Genomic DNA, 16029 nt, shown 5'->3' with positions numbered 1-16029 from the left:
TTTGTTTTATGATTATTAAAATACGTTTTGTAGAACATTTTGTTAACCTTTACAAATATAAGTTTCACATAAATTTTAAAACTAACATTGCGTTTGAAATCATTTTAAGGTTTTCAAATATTAGTACCACGAAAATTTCGCTTTAAATTAAAGCTATTTTTATGACAAGATATTTATGGTGCGGCGAATGTTTAGTGACCGAATGAAAACTCGTGTCATTCCCCAATTGAGGTTACAGCCCTCCCCTATCACCATGGTGAGAGGGGCGCCGGCCGGCCGGCTCCGTCAGCCATTGGCTAAAGCGATGTCCAATCCAGAGGGGGGAGCGTGCGCAGTGTTTTGGGAGGCTTGGCTGTTAACGGTTTTTGAAAAAAGGAAAAGAGCGGGAAGAAAAGAAAAGGTTGTCGCGAGGCCTCAGAGGGTCAGCGAACGGCTAAAAGCACAACTGCCGGACTTTTCACCTCAAGACACAATCTGAGACAGCGCGCAGGGAGCCATATTACTGTTGATATCCGTGGGCTAGTGTTATAATCTGTGTGGGATTGATTATGGCTGTGAATGTTGTGATGTCACTAACATTCTAGGTGGTGTGTTGGTGTGGTGATGTCACTGGGACTCTGGGTGGAATGTTGATGTATGTTTGGTGTGCAGGGTTCTACTGGTGTCAGTTGGACCTAAGCTGCTGGGCTAGATGGATGTCCCAGTGCTTTCTCGACTTACTAACTAAGAGAATAACACCTACATGTAAACTACTTACCTTCTGGTCTTGGTTTTATGGAGAAGGAGCCTTAGTTTATAACATTGGCGACGAGGATGGTTCCGGTGCTGCCGTTGGCAGGAAGTTGACAAAGTTTGTAATGTTTACAATGTTTTTCTTCCAGGTGGGTTGAAGTGGACATAGGGGTGTGGGGTTGGCGCAGGGACTTTTTGTGCCATGTCAATAACTTTTGCATTTATTTTTCTTGCATTGCATGGATATTTTGGGATTGGCGCAGGGACTTTAGCGCCAAGGATTTGCATTTAGTGTTTTGCATTTCATGGATATTTGTGGGTTCGTGCAGGGACTTTGGCGTCATGACTTTATCTGTGATTATTTTCATGGGATTTAGATGCTGTCCTCTAGACTTTTTGTTTGTTATTGTCTGTAGGGGCATGTCCCCTGGATATAAGTGCATGATGTCTGTGTGGAGGATGTCGGTGATTTTAAGGGACAGTGAGGTGCTGCTGGGAGTAGTTTTTGGGGGCAGTGAGGTGCTGTCTGGGTCATTCTTGGGGGCAGTGAGGTGCTGTCTAGCGGGCATTTAGGGGCTGTCTGGGTCAATTTTGGGGGGCAGTGAGGTGCTGTCTAGTGGGCAGTGAGGTGCTGTCTAGGTAATTTTGGGGGGCAGTGAGGTGCTGTCTAGCGGGCAGTTAGGTGTGGTCCGGGTCATTTTCTGGGGGCAGCAAGGTGCTGTCTAGAGGGTGGTTTGGTGTTCTGTCTGGGTTATCTAAGGGGACAGTGTGTTGTTATGGTGTTTAGTGGTAGGATCATAGTTGGACATAGACATGTTGGCCACATGTCTGTGTGGGGTTTAGTTGCTGAATGGTTAGTTGGTTGCGATACAGGGGTCTCGACGGGTAAGGACCTATTGTTGGTTCATTCTTGCTGTGGTTCATTTCATTCAGTGGGTTTGTAGCTCAGCGGGTTTGGGCTCTGGGAAGAGTTTGTGGTTGAATTAGTTTTCTGTTTTTCATTTTAGATCTTGGTTAGATCTTGAAGTAGTGGTTGGGCTCAGTGGGGGTAAAATGTTTCTGAGTTACAACAATTCTGGTAATTTGCTCTAGGAGTGGTATCCATCTTGGGTCTAGTTTGGTGTTATTGAAGAGGGGGGCATATGTTGCTGGTCATGATTATGGCAATGAATGTTACGTTGGTTGAAGAGACGGACATATGTTATAATCTGTGTGGGATTGATTATGGCTATGAGTGTTGTGATGGTGGTGATGTCACTGGGACTCTGGGTGGAATGTTGATGTATGTTTGGTGTGCAGGGTTCTACTGGTGTCAGTTGGACCTAAGCTGCTGGGCTAGATGGATGTCCCAGTGCTTTCTCGACTTACTAACTAAGAGAATAAAACCTACATGTAAACTACTTACCTTCTGGTCTTGGTCTTATGGAGAAGGAGCCTTAGTTTATAACAGCTAGCCAGGGCTCAGCCACGCAGTCTCCTAATGTTGCCCTTGAGCTGGGCTCTGCAGGGCTCTCCGAAGCGACTTTCCCGACCATGTTCCTTGCACTAATGTAAATATAAAGCCGAGTCGCAATACTGATCTTCGCCGGTAGATGCCACTATCAGCAATGTTTATAATTGCAACATCAGTTAAATACTTTTTGAATTCGGTTGTTTTCAAGCAGGTTTGATTATTACAATACATCAAAGTATTGCCATCACAATGATGCTAATTGTACATACGAATCACATATTTCTTTCAAAGGATATATGGGATTGCATGGTGAAGTGACCTATTTTGATTTGAAGTTCTATTTTCTACATGCATATATTTATTTTGGTCAACATTTTTAAGCACATTTATTATAGCTAATATATATTTTACTGTAGAATTTGCACATAAGAAAACTCAATTGGGTCTGTTAGGTCAGTCTTCATTACGTCGGTCCACCTCTTTTTAAGGCTTTGGGGGTTTGAGGTGCACTAGACCTTTTTTAGACCCCACCCACAATAAATGTGCATTACAGCATGCTAGCTCTCCAAATTTGATGGGTATCCCATGCCCTACATACATGGTCCAGCGAAGTACATCTCAGTTGTGGACCTGACAAAGAGATACTGGCAGGTACCTCTGAATGAGGTGAAGAAACCCAAGACTGCATCCTCCGCTTCAAAGAGCCCGTTCCAGGTTACACTTGTTCCCTTTGGGTTACACTAGGGCCCTGATATATTCCAATGCCTCATGGATCAAGTTTTGGCTCCCTGTAAGGAATTAGCTGGGGTCTATCTTGATGACTTTGAATAGTGCTACTTGATCATAACAAGGAAAACATCTTACTGCCTTGTATGACTGACTGAGGAGGGCCAATCTAACGGCCAACCCAGAGAAATACCACCTAGCACAGTCCTCTATCAAGTACTTGGGAGCCCACGTAGGCAGTACTGAAGTCCTACCCCCAAAGAGCCAAAGTAGAAGCCATCCAGCAAGTTCCAAACACCAAGAAGAACATCAGGACATTTTTGGGACTGGTTGAGTATTAAAACAGATTTCTTCCCAACTTTTCTGAGACAGCCAAGCCCATGATGCACAAATTGAAGAAAAAAACATTTCAACAAGTTCAGCTGGAATTTCCAAGCAAAATCTGCCTTAGAAAACTCCTACTTAATAGGGATCTTCAGTCTCTCATCAACTTCCTCCATTCTCCTGCAGCTCCTCTTCTTAACACCCCTCTGACCCGTTCGCCACCACCGACGGGTGCACCTCATTTCTGTATCCCTCCTCGGAAGACCTTCAAAAGGTGGTAACCTACTCCACTTAGCTACCCTCAACCCTCACTCTGCCGTTAAACACTCCTCTGACATCTGCCACCTCCTTGAATACTTCGACCTTGATGTCCTCGCTCTCAGTGAGGCGTGGTTCACAGCCAGCTCTGTCACTACATTTGACACACTCCTCCCAGAGGGCTACACAATCCCCTTTGCACCCGCTTCCCTTGGTATTCCAGGTGGTGCATTCTGGACTTCTTCCCACGTGCCCGGCGGGCAGGTCGCACTCCACACATGGGGGACGTCATGTTGCACGTAATGGTGAAATGTTGTTGAGCCTCTGATCTTCTTGGATTCTTACCTTCCTGCTGTCTTGCCTTGCTGGTCTTCCTTCCTGGGCAGACCACCACCCCTTTCTTATTCTCTCTTTTTTCCTTGTGAAGACTGTGGCCTCCCATTTACAGTGTTTGCACTGCTCTGCACCACAACTTGTAGGAAGGTCTGATTACCGTGGTGCTGGGAAACTGCTCCCTGTTCCAGGCTTGCTGTACATCACAACTTGGCTCTGGGAGTGGATACACAAAATGTATTTTTTCCAGACCAGGCAGATGCCGCCATTACCAGAATCCCTAGGACCAGAGGGACACCAGTGGACAGTGCATCCTGGATCACAAACCATGCCACACCATAGGTATTCGGGACTCACAGGGGGCCCAGCTTGATACCCAGGCCTAACCGGTCTGCGGGCAGAGTCGCCCTGATCTTCCCCGAATGGCTCCCTGCTATCATACCTACTCAGTCCTACTCTACCTTCGAATGCCTCTTCTTCAGGCTTGGTGTCTCTCCAATCCTCTCCCTGACTCTTGCCACTATCTACTGGTCCCTTGGTCCGTTCTCCCTCTTCCTCTCAGAGTGGTCTGACCTTACCTCTCCTCTCCTGACTCCCAACTCCAAGCTTCTCTTCCTCGGACACTTCAGTATTCACATTTACTCCCCTGATGTTGCCTCTGGACTCTTCTTCAGCCTCTCGGACTCTCTTTCCCTCACCATTCTTCCCTCTAGTCCGACACACTCAGTCAGACACACCTTGGATGCTCTCATCTCAGCAGACATCCCCATCGCTAACCCTCTCACTACACCTTTCTCCTGGTGTGTTCAAGCTCTCCTGTCCTCTCACCTGGATCTCTTGGGTCCCCTGGCTAAGCCTCCGCCAGCACTACCAGTCTCCTTCTCCGTTATTCAAACAATGAAGCGAATGTCAGTTGCTGCTTTTGCTGCCATTTTCATCCACCCTCCTACTCCAGCCACTGACTCACTCTGACACAGTCCTTGCTAACCTTCATCTCTCCAACACTCTGGACATCCTTGCCCCTGAGGATCATGATTCACGAGGATCCGCATGAAGCCTGACTCCAAGCGTGACACCTGATATGATTCAGACCTAGCCTCTCTGAAACGCAAGTGCTGAGCGGAAGTGGCAGGCTTTGAGAACATCCTCTGACAGACTGGACTCCAAAGGCAATACAGACTCTCCATCTGCTCGAAGAAGGCCTATGTCGAAGGCCGCATCTTTGGGGCCACTAACATAGCTGAACTGATAAAAATCTGCAAGGAACTCGCCAATCCTACTGCAGTCTCCATGTCTCCTCTGCCATCCCTGACTCTCTGCACTGACTTCTCACTTCATAACCAAAACTCTACACCTCTCCCATCTCTCTCACCTGTTTTCAGGCCTCCCTCTGCGCTTCCCGCCTACTCTCCTCTTTCTCACCCATATCACTGGATGAGGTCTCTACACCAGTACCCTCTATGAAGTCTCTTCCAAACAGGTGGTCCCCTGCTCCTTCAGAACTATTAAGGACAACATTGCGTTCCTTGCTCCAGCCGTGGCTGATTTCTGCAATAATTCCTTTGCCGCTGGCTCCTTCCCGCCACTCCTCAAGCACCCTCTCTCCTCAAAAAGCCTTTTGCGGACCCCTCTTGTCTGGCTAACTACTATCCACTATCTCCATTACCCCCTTCCTGGGCCAACTCTTGGAGAATCTGGTCATCTCCCAGCTGATCCACCATACTGAATCTGTTGGTTGTCTCCAAGAACAACCGTCTGGCTTCAGAGCAGCCAGAAGCAGGGACACTGCACTTCTGAACACCCATGAAGACTTGCTCTCAAATCTTGATTCCAACTCTCCTTCCGTTCTGATCCTTCTTGACCATTCCTCTGCCTTTTATACAGTCAATCATGCCACCCTTATAAATTGTCTCCATGAAACCCATGGTTTCATGGACCTGGCACTGAACTGGTTGACCTCTTTCCTCTCTGACCAACCATCCCAGGTTCCACTAGGCCCTTTTCTCTTCTCCATCACACTCTCCAACTTCAGCGTCTCTCAGTGCTCTATCCTCTCGCTGTGGCTCTTCAACGTCTATCTTGCCCCTCTAGCCCATTTGATCCCTACATTCTCTCCTCACTTCTAGTGTTATATGGATGACATGCACCTCTCCTTCAAGCTTCCCTCCACTGCCTTCCCTGGTGTCATCCCAACTCCTCTCCTCCTCTCCTCACATCACAGACCTTGCCAAGAAGGCCCCCTTCCAGCTGCACCTCCTCAGAGGCATTCTCCCTTTCCACACCTTCCCCCAGAAACTGAATGTCTCCAGAGCTCTGGTCCTCTCTAGGCTGGACTACTGCAACATCCTTTTCCTCAATCTGCCTAACTCCTCCCTTCGCCCCCTCCAACTAATCCAGAATAAGACTGAGAGACTTAACATTGACATCAAGCCCAGGTACTGCATCTTTCCAGCCCTAAAATCTTTCCACTGGCTCCCGGTTACTGCGAGGATCAAGTTCAAGACCCTCTGCATCATCCACAAAGAGTTTTAGGATCTGGGACCCTGCTACATCCACCCCTCTCTCCCTAAATACCTCATTGCTAGAGCCCTTCGGTCTTCTAGCTCCAACTCTCTGCAGATCAGATGCTTTTCCAATCACAGAGTGGGGGCTAGATCCCTCTTCCGCAGGTGCCTCCAATCGCAAACGCCTCCCTGCCCCCCTCAGACTTGAGCTGGATCGCCTTAACTTCCGGAAGCTTCTCAAGACCCTCCTTTTCTCTTCCTCCTCCCCTCTGGCCCTCCACTGCTAATGTCTCGCTCCGCCCCTTTTTGACTAGCTGCCTGGTTTCTTCTGATTTACCAGGCCCTCTTCGACCAGTCTACCCCAGCACTTGGTCTCCCCTGACCCCCCAGGTCCCTCAACCTGCACTTTCCCTACCAGGTTCCATCCCCCTGCAATAGCCTGGCTGGGTCTGCACCCCTATTGAGTTCATACAGCTCTGTCCTGGCTCTTAGCACGTGGACCTTCTTTCCCCTGCACTATCTGCATTCTCCTGTTACTTGTCCACCTGGTGTGAGAAACCTGAAGGTGTCTCACCCACTAGTCCCTGGGGATCTGTCATCCAGGTGGCCAGGACACACACATTGCTTTTGAGTCCAGTTCCTGGGCGTGGACCAGTGTGGGAGGATCACCTGGATGAGGGGTCTTCGGGGAGTGGAAGTGTGACACCGGAAGGTGAGACGTGGTATCCCCCTCCCTGTAACACCCTTTCCCCATCCTACCAGATAGGATACCTAGGAACTCAACCCCCCTTTCCTGACACAAGCACCTTCTCATGGACAGCTCACCGTCAGCGAAAATGGACTAACACCAGAGCCGTATACCTGACATGTCCCAATACAATGGTCAGGCAACGTCAGGCAATTACTGATCATTACACACACCTGACCTTCATCACACTTCCCCACACGTATAAAAGGCAGAGCACACAAGCACATTTGGAACAAGGCAAAGCACAAGAGGAAACAGCAGTTCAAAATTGCAGTTTAATACAATGAGAAAGACGGCGAGACCAGAGAGGGTTGCAAGGAGGGAAGTGCGTTTGACCTTTTCAGACCTTTACTTTCGCGAACCTTGGAATGTAAGAAACGTAAGACCGGGAATTAAAGCTGAATAAACCTGCATTGTGTGTCAGAGGAACCCCTGGGGCTCTCCCATGTCGTTAACCAAGGTGGGGAGGAGCGGCTGCCGCCATGGTATTGTCCTTGACTCCAACAACAATGTAGCACATTGTGTCGTAGGGACTGATACCAAAATCACCTATGTTATAACCAAGGTTGCAAGCGGAAACATTGTGTGAAGAAATCTAAAGAGTATAGCATGTGAAATGTATGTGATGAACAACGCGAATATAATTGAAAACCAGAGGAGTGATTGAACCTTTGGAGGCCAAATAAGATACCATAGACAGAGTGGTCCAGCACCACATGGGTGCTCACTCAAAGGTCTTCGTCAGGTATCCAATAAATTGGCAACTATTGAAAGGGGAAATTTGAAATCGAAGTGGTCCTTCAACAGGTCAATCTAAATCCCGTGCACATTCGAAAGTCTTCTATAGTTGAATGCGTGCTACAATTGGTGCGAGCCCGGCTGAGGGAAACTAACTGATATGATATGATAGCATAGTTTATTTATATAGCGCCTATACACATTGTGTTTCAAAGCACTTCAAGACAAGGGAGGGAACATGGGAAAATACAATGGCATTCTTACAGGCTATGAATAGTAAGGATGTGAAATTAACTATCATACTCGGCCTGACGATATTTCAGATAGTGCAAGAGCCAAGACATAGATAAGGAAGGAAGGGAGGGGGAGAGTGGAAAGGAAATGGAAACAGACAGGCGAAAATCGTACAAGGCCTGAAGACATTTCTGGTAGAGCAGGAGAAAACAAAAGGTAAGGCAGAGGGGTGCAGAAAGGGAGAGGAGAAACAAAACAAGTGACTATCGTACTAGGCCTGACACCATTTCAGATAGTACTGGGTGGGGCGTGGCGGTCAGAGGGGGCTGGAAAGAACAAGTAAGGGAGGGAGAGGAAACAGACAAGGTTGCTATCATACTAGGTCCAGGGACAATTCTGATAGAGTAAGTGCGTAGAAGAAAATAGGATAGGGAAAGGGAGAGGAGGAGAGAACAGAGAGTAAGCAGTCAAAAAGAGGGGAGAGCAAATACAATTCCAGAAGTCAGTAGTAACTCATAATGTTGCAAACCTGGATACAAGATGAAGATGGGAACAGCATGATTCAGGGCCACCATGAGAAAGGGTGACGCACCGTCAATCAATGAAGACCATAAAAGTCAAATGTAGCATTGCCTACAAGACGGTGATGGTGAAACCACAATGTATCAGGACAGACTCCTGCAGAGGTAGGCTGGATGGCAGCACAGCACACAGCACTTTTGTAAATAAAAAACACACATATCAGTGTAAGAAACACTTAGATTTAGTTATTCAGTACATTATAAATGCCCGGGTCCCTGGTGCGTCAAAAGTAGATTATTATTCTAAGATGGCTGTGCAAAGCAGGACCTCTGTGCAAGCCCTTCTTTTATCTCTTCCGCTATCGCTTTGCCAATGCGGTTTCTGTTTATTTTCTAGGGCAGGCAGCCCACCAGATGACAACCAGTTTAACCCGGCTCGCTCCTCCCAGAGATCGCCTGGCCCTCTTCTCCTCGCTCACACCCGGCCACTGAGCCACTTCACGACGCCACTACATTTTACAGCTACTGTCCCTTTGAGCGGAAGGATCTGCAGTGAGTGCGCGCCTCCACTGCCCATGTCCCTTGCTATATAAGAAGGGAGATGAAGTCAAAACTCCTCTTTCTACCACAGTCAGCAGCAGCAACATCGCGAGACGGTTTGGTCGGGACAACTATCAGTCACAGAGACTGTCACCCGAAGGCCCTGGATGGGGATTGCTCAGTCTGGAGTTAATGATCTGGGGTCCTGATTCCGGTTACTTGTGTAGTGGTGCTACACTCTAAAGGCGCCGCGCAAGCCTGTCTGTTCAAAATGGCTGTGTTCCAAGTAACCCAGAGCTACTTGGACTAGATCAGTTCTGAAAGCTGTATATTTGAACTGAGCAAAGGCCTTGGATGATGGAAGTTGTTCCAGTGAAGTACTTAAAGGGAGCAAGGGCCCAGTGTAGGAAGTAGTTTCATGGGGCGTCAGGCCGTTTTTCCTCAGAAGATGTATAATCCCGTCTGCCCGTTTAGAGGTGGAGAGATTACCTGTGTGTTTGGGCCTCTGGCATGTCAGCGTTTCGTCCGCTGTACATCGTTGAGGTAAGCTGCGCGGGTACATTGGACAACTAGCTCTGGAAGCTTCCAGAAGCTGGCTTGTTCATGGCTTGTGACGGAGAAAGGAACTGAGCCCGGTTGAGGAGGATCCGGGGTGCACCATGAGTCATCCGAGAAAGAATATTGTCTAAACTGGAAAATGGGGATTTGAGCCCGGAAGAGTGGGATCCACGATACTGACTGTGATATAAAAAGGGATCTGAGCCTGGCTTAGGGGGATCCAGGGTGAGACACCCAAATTGAACACTCAAAAGAGGAGAGGAACTTTGTGTTTGTTTTGTTCTTGTACATCAGGCCCTCTGAGTCAAGAGACTTCGGAAAAGCAAGAGACTGCAGCACAGAAGGCCCTGATGCTGGTAATGGAACTGTGTCCTCGTGCCGAAGAAGCCAGAATGTGTGCTTTGCTCGAGTGAACCGCCTTGTCCCGTTCCCAAAATGTGGGGAAGGGAGGCCAACGGCCTGAACATCCTGACATATCATTTTGTGAACACTTCTTTCTTTTTCTTGAACACTATCCCTCACTATGTATGTTTAGCAGTAAGGATTGGCAATATTATTTTAGTATAGGCCCTTTTATTTGGACGAGACTCCACTAGGACTGCATTTTTATCATTTGATGGTCGTAGCTTGCTCCCATCATTAGATTTAGGTTTAGATAGGCGTTTATTACACCCTTGTTAAAGTTCAATAAACACCCTTGTGCTGTGGTCACTTGTGTTTGTCTTACTGTTGATACCATGCCTTCCTTACACTGGCCTTACCTTAGTACTTGCCAGGCCCATGGGACCTCTTCCCCCTTCCCCCCTCCCCACCTCCAGCGATTGTGCACTCACCACTCTGACCTGCACTTCCTTTCCCTCTTTAGCATTAGCGCATTCTACTCTGACCACCACTTCCCCCTTCTCACCACTTTTTCTTCATCCCTTTTCCTGCCCCTTTTGTCTTGTTGCACCTTGAAACACCATTTTCTGTATAGGCGCATTATAAATACCCAATACATAAAATAAAAGCCTTATGTTAGAGTCCCATCATCACTATGCCTAACTTTGATCAGGAATTTGTTCTTCATACAGATCATGGGCTAATTTAAAAGAGGGGGACAGAGGTGTTTGTCCCCCTCAACTTTGGTGGCACTGCAGATTGTACCCCAACCCCTCATTATTCAGCATACCTGCCAAACGAACCATGACTCACAAGAAAAGTTTTGAAGAACATGCAAAGAAGTCAGGCTAAAGAAAATGACGTTACTATGCAAAGTTGCAAAACAAACCTGTTTTCAGGTTGCAATGGCTTTAATGATGTAGGCTTCTCTAAACAAAAAACAAGGGAGGTCATGGGAGTCCCTCTGCCGGACATTAGTCCTGGTTACAAGAGACTTACCCAGAGTCTTTAGCTCACTATCTTTCACAGAGGAGAAATATCTAAAACTTATCCCTTTTTGCCCTGCCCTAGGGCAGTCCAGCACTGAAATGTTAAGCAATTCTCCTCTGAACAAGAGTACCAACACCATCCCCAGACACGTGTTTCGGTCTGTTTGGACGTCATCAGTAGGGTTTAGCTGTGCCTCTCTAAGAATAGTGAGCAAATGGTCCACGCCTGGATTCCCCTAGTCACTTAGGGTGAGACCCAATGTGTCACAGGTTTCCCCCCTTCTCACCTGTTTGTGTTCTTTCTTTGATGGAGTCTTCCTGCGTACGGTACGGGTCTTATATAAGCCAGCGCAAATGTCCTCGGCTCCCAGCTTGCGTACCGCGATCCGAGTCCTGGATCGTTCAGAATGTCCGGGAATCCTGGAAACTGCAAAGCTTACACTCGGCAGAGTGTACGTGGAGATCCGGGATGAAAAAGAAGGCAAGGGAAAGGAGGTAGGTGGAGGGTTTAATGGAGCCAGGAACCAGGAACAAGAAGTTAATGAGAGCGAACTTCGGCAGCACACGTCAACCACAGTAAACAGTAGCATTGAGACGCGCAGAGCCGCAGGGGCGTGGCTGCTTTATAGAACGTGATGCGTGCAACACGGAAACTGGTCCGCAGCGTTCCGCGGTCGGTGGCCATGTTAGATGTACTGCTGAGTGTAAGCCTCTATGGGTCAGGGACCAGGAAGTCCAGAAGGGACGAGTCCGATGGTTCATGACACAAAGTTACTTAAATATGCAAAATAAAAGGGGGGTCCTGGGAGTCCCTCTGCCGGACATTAGTCCTGGTTACGAGCGACTTACCCAGAGTCTTTAGCTCACCATCTTTCACAGAGGAAAAATATCTAAAACATATCAGTCTTTGTCCTGCCCTAGGGCAGTCCAGCACCGAAATGCTAAGCAATTCTCCTCTGAACAAGAGTACCAACAGCAACCCCAGACATGTGTTTCAGTCTGGTTGGACCTCATCAGTAGCGTGGAGCTGTGCCGCTCTAAGAATAGTGAGCAAGGGGTCCACGTCTGGATTCCCCTAGTAACTTAGGGTTATACCCAAAGTTACTTAAATATGCAAAAAACAAGGATGGTCCTGGGAGGCCCTCTGCTGGACATTAGTCCCAGTTACTAGAAATTTACCCAGAGTCTTTAGCTTACTATCTTTCACAGAGGAGAAATATCTAAAACATATCAGTCTTTGTCCTGCCCTAGGGCAGTCCAGCACCGAAATGCTAAGCAATTCTCCTCTGAACAAGCGTACCAACAGCAACCCCAGACACGTGTTTCGGTCTGTTTGGACCTCATTAGTAGGGCGGAGCTGTGCCTCTCTAAGAATAGTGAGCAAGGGGTCCACGTCTGAATTCCCCTAGTAACTTAGGGTGAGGCCCAAAGTTACTTAAATATACAAAAATCAAGGGTGGTCCTGGGAGTCCCTCTGCCGGACATTAGTCCTGGTTTTGAGAGACTTACCCAGAGTCTTTAGTTCACTCTCTTTCGCAGAGGAGAAATATCTAAAACATATCAGCATTTGTCCTGCCCTAGGGCTGTCCAGCACCAAAATGCTAAGCAATTCTCCTCTGAACAAGAGTACCAACAGTAACGCCAGAAACGTGTTTCGGTCTGGTTGGACCTCATCAGTAGGGTGGAGCTGAGCCGCTCTAAGAATAGTGTCTGGCAGAGGGACTCCAAGGACCCCTCTTGTTATTTGCGCTTCTCTACACAGTCACACACTTTGACCTCATGTGACCTCCTTAGCCCATTGCCATCTGTGGACTGGCCAGGCACTCACTTTTCCCAGGGACTTTGCATCCCCTGTTTACCTCCACACCATGAATAGATAGGAGGATACAGTTTCACTAATGGCACTCCCTCAGACCTGCCATTAGGGCCATGCAAATTCCTTAACTTGTCTGCATCTTTGTAAGGGCAGAGGGTTGTCTGCTGTGACTGCCAGCAATTCTTCTGATTTAACATTTGAGTGATGAGAGCTCATCGGGGCTTTTGCGTCAGAAAGCCCCCACATCCTACACCTGTAAATTTGCATCTTCTCTCAAGACACTTAAATATTGAGTCGCAAAATCACCCAGTGCCACATTTTTAAACAAATGTATTTCCATGATGTCATGGACAATGTTAGGGAGTATTACATAAGTTACTGTCTGTGACAGAACTTAGAAAAGCCCACCTTGGATGTACAGGGTTCTAACTCTTAGGTTTGGCCTGACCCACACAAAGGTTTGGTAGAATGGCGGAGCAGCCAGGCTTAGTCTAGGAGGCGAAGAGGGCTTTGGGAAGGTACAAAGAACTCTGAGCATACACTTGTTCAAGAAAACACTAACACACTTAAAGTTGTATAAAAAATTGTTATTTAATATATTAAATAAGGCACACTTTAATATGTGCAAGGTACGTAAGTACTAAATACAGCAACATACATAGAACACAATTGCAAGATTCTTAAGTAATAGACCATAGTTGTAGTAACTTTCAGAATAATTTGTACAGAAACACATCTCTTAGAAAAACCATCTGAAACATACATGCAAACATTTCGAGTTTATAACTCTTTATAACTGTGTTCCAGCTGGTCTAAAAGGGCTGGTTCACTCAAAAATGTTATTGTTTATGTCCCATTACTTGACTATGACCTAAAATATCTGGCCCTCACCTACAAAACCCAACAGGCCAATAAGTTCCTAAACAATGGAGGAGGGGGAGAAAGGATAAAGCAGGAGGGAAAACCCCAAACTCCTGAGACCCCGATCCCGGCCAGCATTCACAATGGGGGTGGAGAGGGAGGGAAGAATTAGACTGAAATGCTGAGTTGATGTATAACTGTATTTGTTTTGCGGCCATCCTGCCTTGGTTTAAAATAAACATATTTAAAAAAAAAAAAGGTGGGTCATATTCAATATGAAAACTATTTTGAAAGTTCCTATGTAACATTTTAAGGAAATGAGGCCCAGTCAGAAATGTTAAGCACTAGGAGGCATTAATTTTGTGAAATGAAGGAGCCTCCTGTGCGTATGCTAAGCTCTGCTCTTGCAGCAATATAAAGAAAGCACCCCTTACTGGGAGCTTTTGCTTATTACAGCTGGATGTCAGCTCTTGCCCTCTGCTTTTTTTCTTCTTTTGCCCACTTTCCTGGACTCCTCCAGCCCGGGGGAGCCCAGGAGACCTAAAGCGAAAGTCCTGGCAATCATAATAACCCCGCTGCACGCCGTGATGAGCGTGCAGCCAGCTATTTATAATCGCAGTGCCTTTTGTTTTTAAGTCTAAGAACTAAAGCGAAAGTACCAGCAATTATAAATACAACATTGGTAAATTTATAATTGCAGCGCCTTTCGTTTTGAGTTTCTCGGGCTCCCCCGGGCCGAAGAGCCCGGGAGACTCAAAACGAGCCGGCAATTATAAATACAACATTTTTGTATTCATAATTGCAGCACCTTTCGTTTTCAGTTTCCTCTGCTCTTATTATTAAAAGTCCACCGGCGGCCAGAGAAGTATTTATAATGGCTGAGCCTTTCATTTTACATTGTCTGTGTTTCCCTGAGCTTGGGGAGCATAGAAAACGTAAAATGAAAGTCAAGGCAATTACTGTGGCAGGCTTCTCTCTTCATGTTAAGATCTGCTCTCTGGCAGCAGTAAGCAAAAGCTCCCAGTAGAGGGTTTTTTGATTAGTGCTGCAAGAGCAGAGTTTAACATGAACAGAGGAGGCTGGTTGTTTTCACAAAATGGATGCCCCATTAAACAACTTTAACCCTCATTTCCCCAACATTTCACATAGGAACTTTCTTTAAAAATATTTGTTGATATATTTTTGATTATGGCACATCTTTTTAAACAATAACATTTTTGAATGAGCTACCCATTTAAAGAGTCCAACCCTAGCTTATTAGAGGCTTACAATGTTCAGAGGGGGCCCTATGCCACCAAAGGTTAGGCGTTCAGCAGGATAATCAGTATAGAGTATTCAGGGTTCAAAAGTGGAAGAGTTCAACAGGATCTCTTTTGGGTTTGCAGGTAGGTAAAGTTAGGTTTTTCAAGTCAAGGAAGCCTAGGGGTTTCCTTGTGAAGTTGCCTCAAGGACCAGTACCCTAAGGCAGGAGAGGGTACAATGGGTTGTCCACCCCAATGTATCACTTTGCCCTGGAGGGGTGCGAGACTACAGCCCCCAGGAATGCAGGATCAGCAAGCAAAGCTCCAGGGATTTACAGGGAGCAGGACAGTAACTTAAAATTAAGAACGTGTTGCTGCAGAATGGTTCCAGTGGAGAGGCGACAGCAGACCCGGTCACAGGTTTCCCGTTCTTGGCGACAGAAGAAGGGACTTTGGTGGATCTGGCAACAGCTATCTTTCAGTCGGACACACAGCAACTGATGTTCTCGGTTCTGGCTTGTTGGCACCTTTTCCAGGCTCGGGTGAAGGATGGATGTCACAATGGTAGACTCTTTTCCTTTTCTTGGTCCTCGTCTCATGTGAGGGGACTTTGGGGAGCTGGATCGAGTCTCTGCAGGTCAAGAAGATGCAGATTCATTCTTCGCGTGAAGATGCACAGTCCAGTGGCACAGGACCTCGGGTATTTGTAAATTGTAGGCTGTAAAGGTTGCAGCTCTTCCAGGGAGGGCACAACATGTAGTTTGTCCTGGGACTGGTTAGGCCCACCAGTCCTAGGGAGGAAGTTATCTCACTCCTGCTGCTCAGAATTGGAGGTCGGGACAGTAGCGGTTATTAAGCAGCTCTAGTGTTTGCTGGAAGCGGCTAGTGTCTTCTTCCTTCGGGCTTCTTCTTCTGTTCCACTGGTCGACTCGGAATTTAGACAGGAACACTGGCTGAGCCCATCAATCCTATCCCATGCAACATTCAAAACTTGGGGGTGGCTGTCCAATGGGAACTGCCAGCATCCCAGTCAGAACTGGTTTCTCTCAGACACTTTGTAGGACAAAAGACT

This window comes from Ambystoma mexicanum, chromosome 3q (assembly GCF_040938575.1).
Source record: "Ambystoma mexicanum isolate Mex_15411 chromosome 3q, UKY_AmexF1_1, whole genome shotgun sequence".
Lineage (NCBI taxonomy): Eukaryota > Metazoa > Chordata > Amphibia > Caudata > Ambystomatidae > Ambystoma > Ambystoma mexicanum.
The sequence above is the reverse complement of the archived record's forward strand: the minus strand, read 5'-3'. Positions refer to the sequence as shown.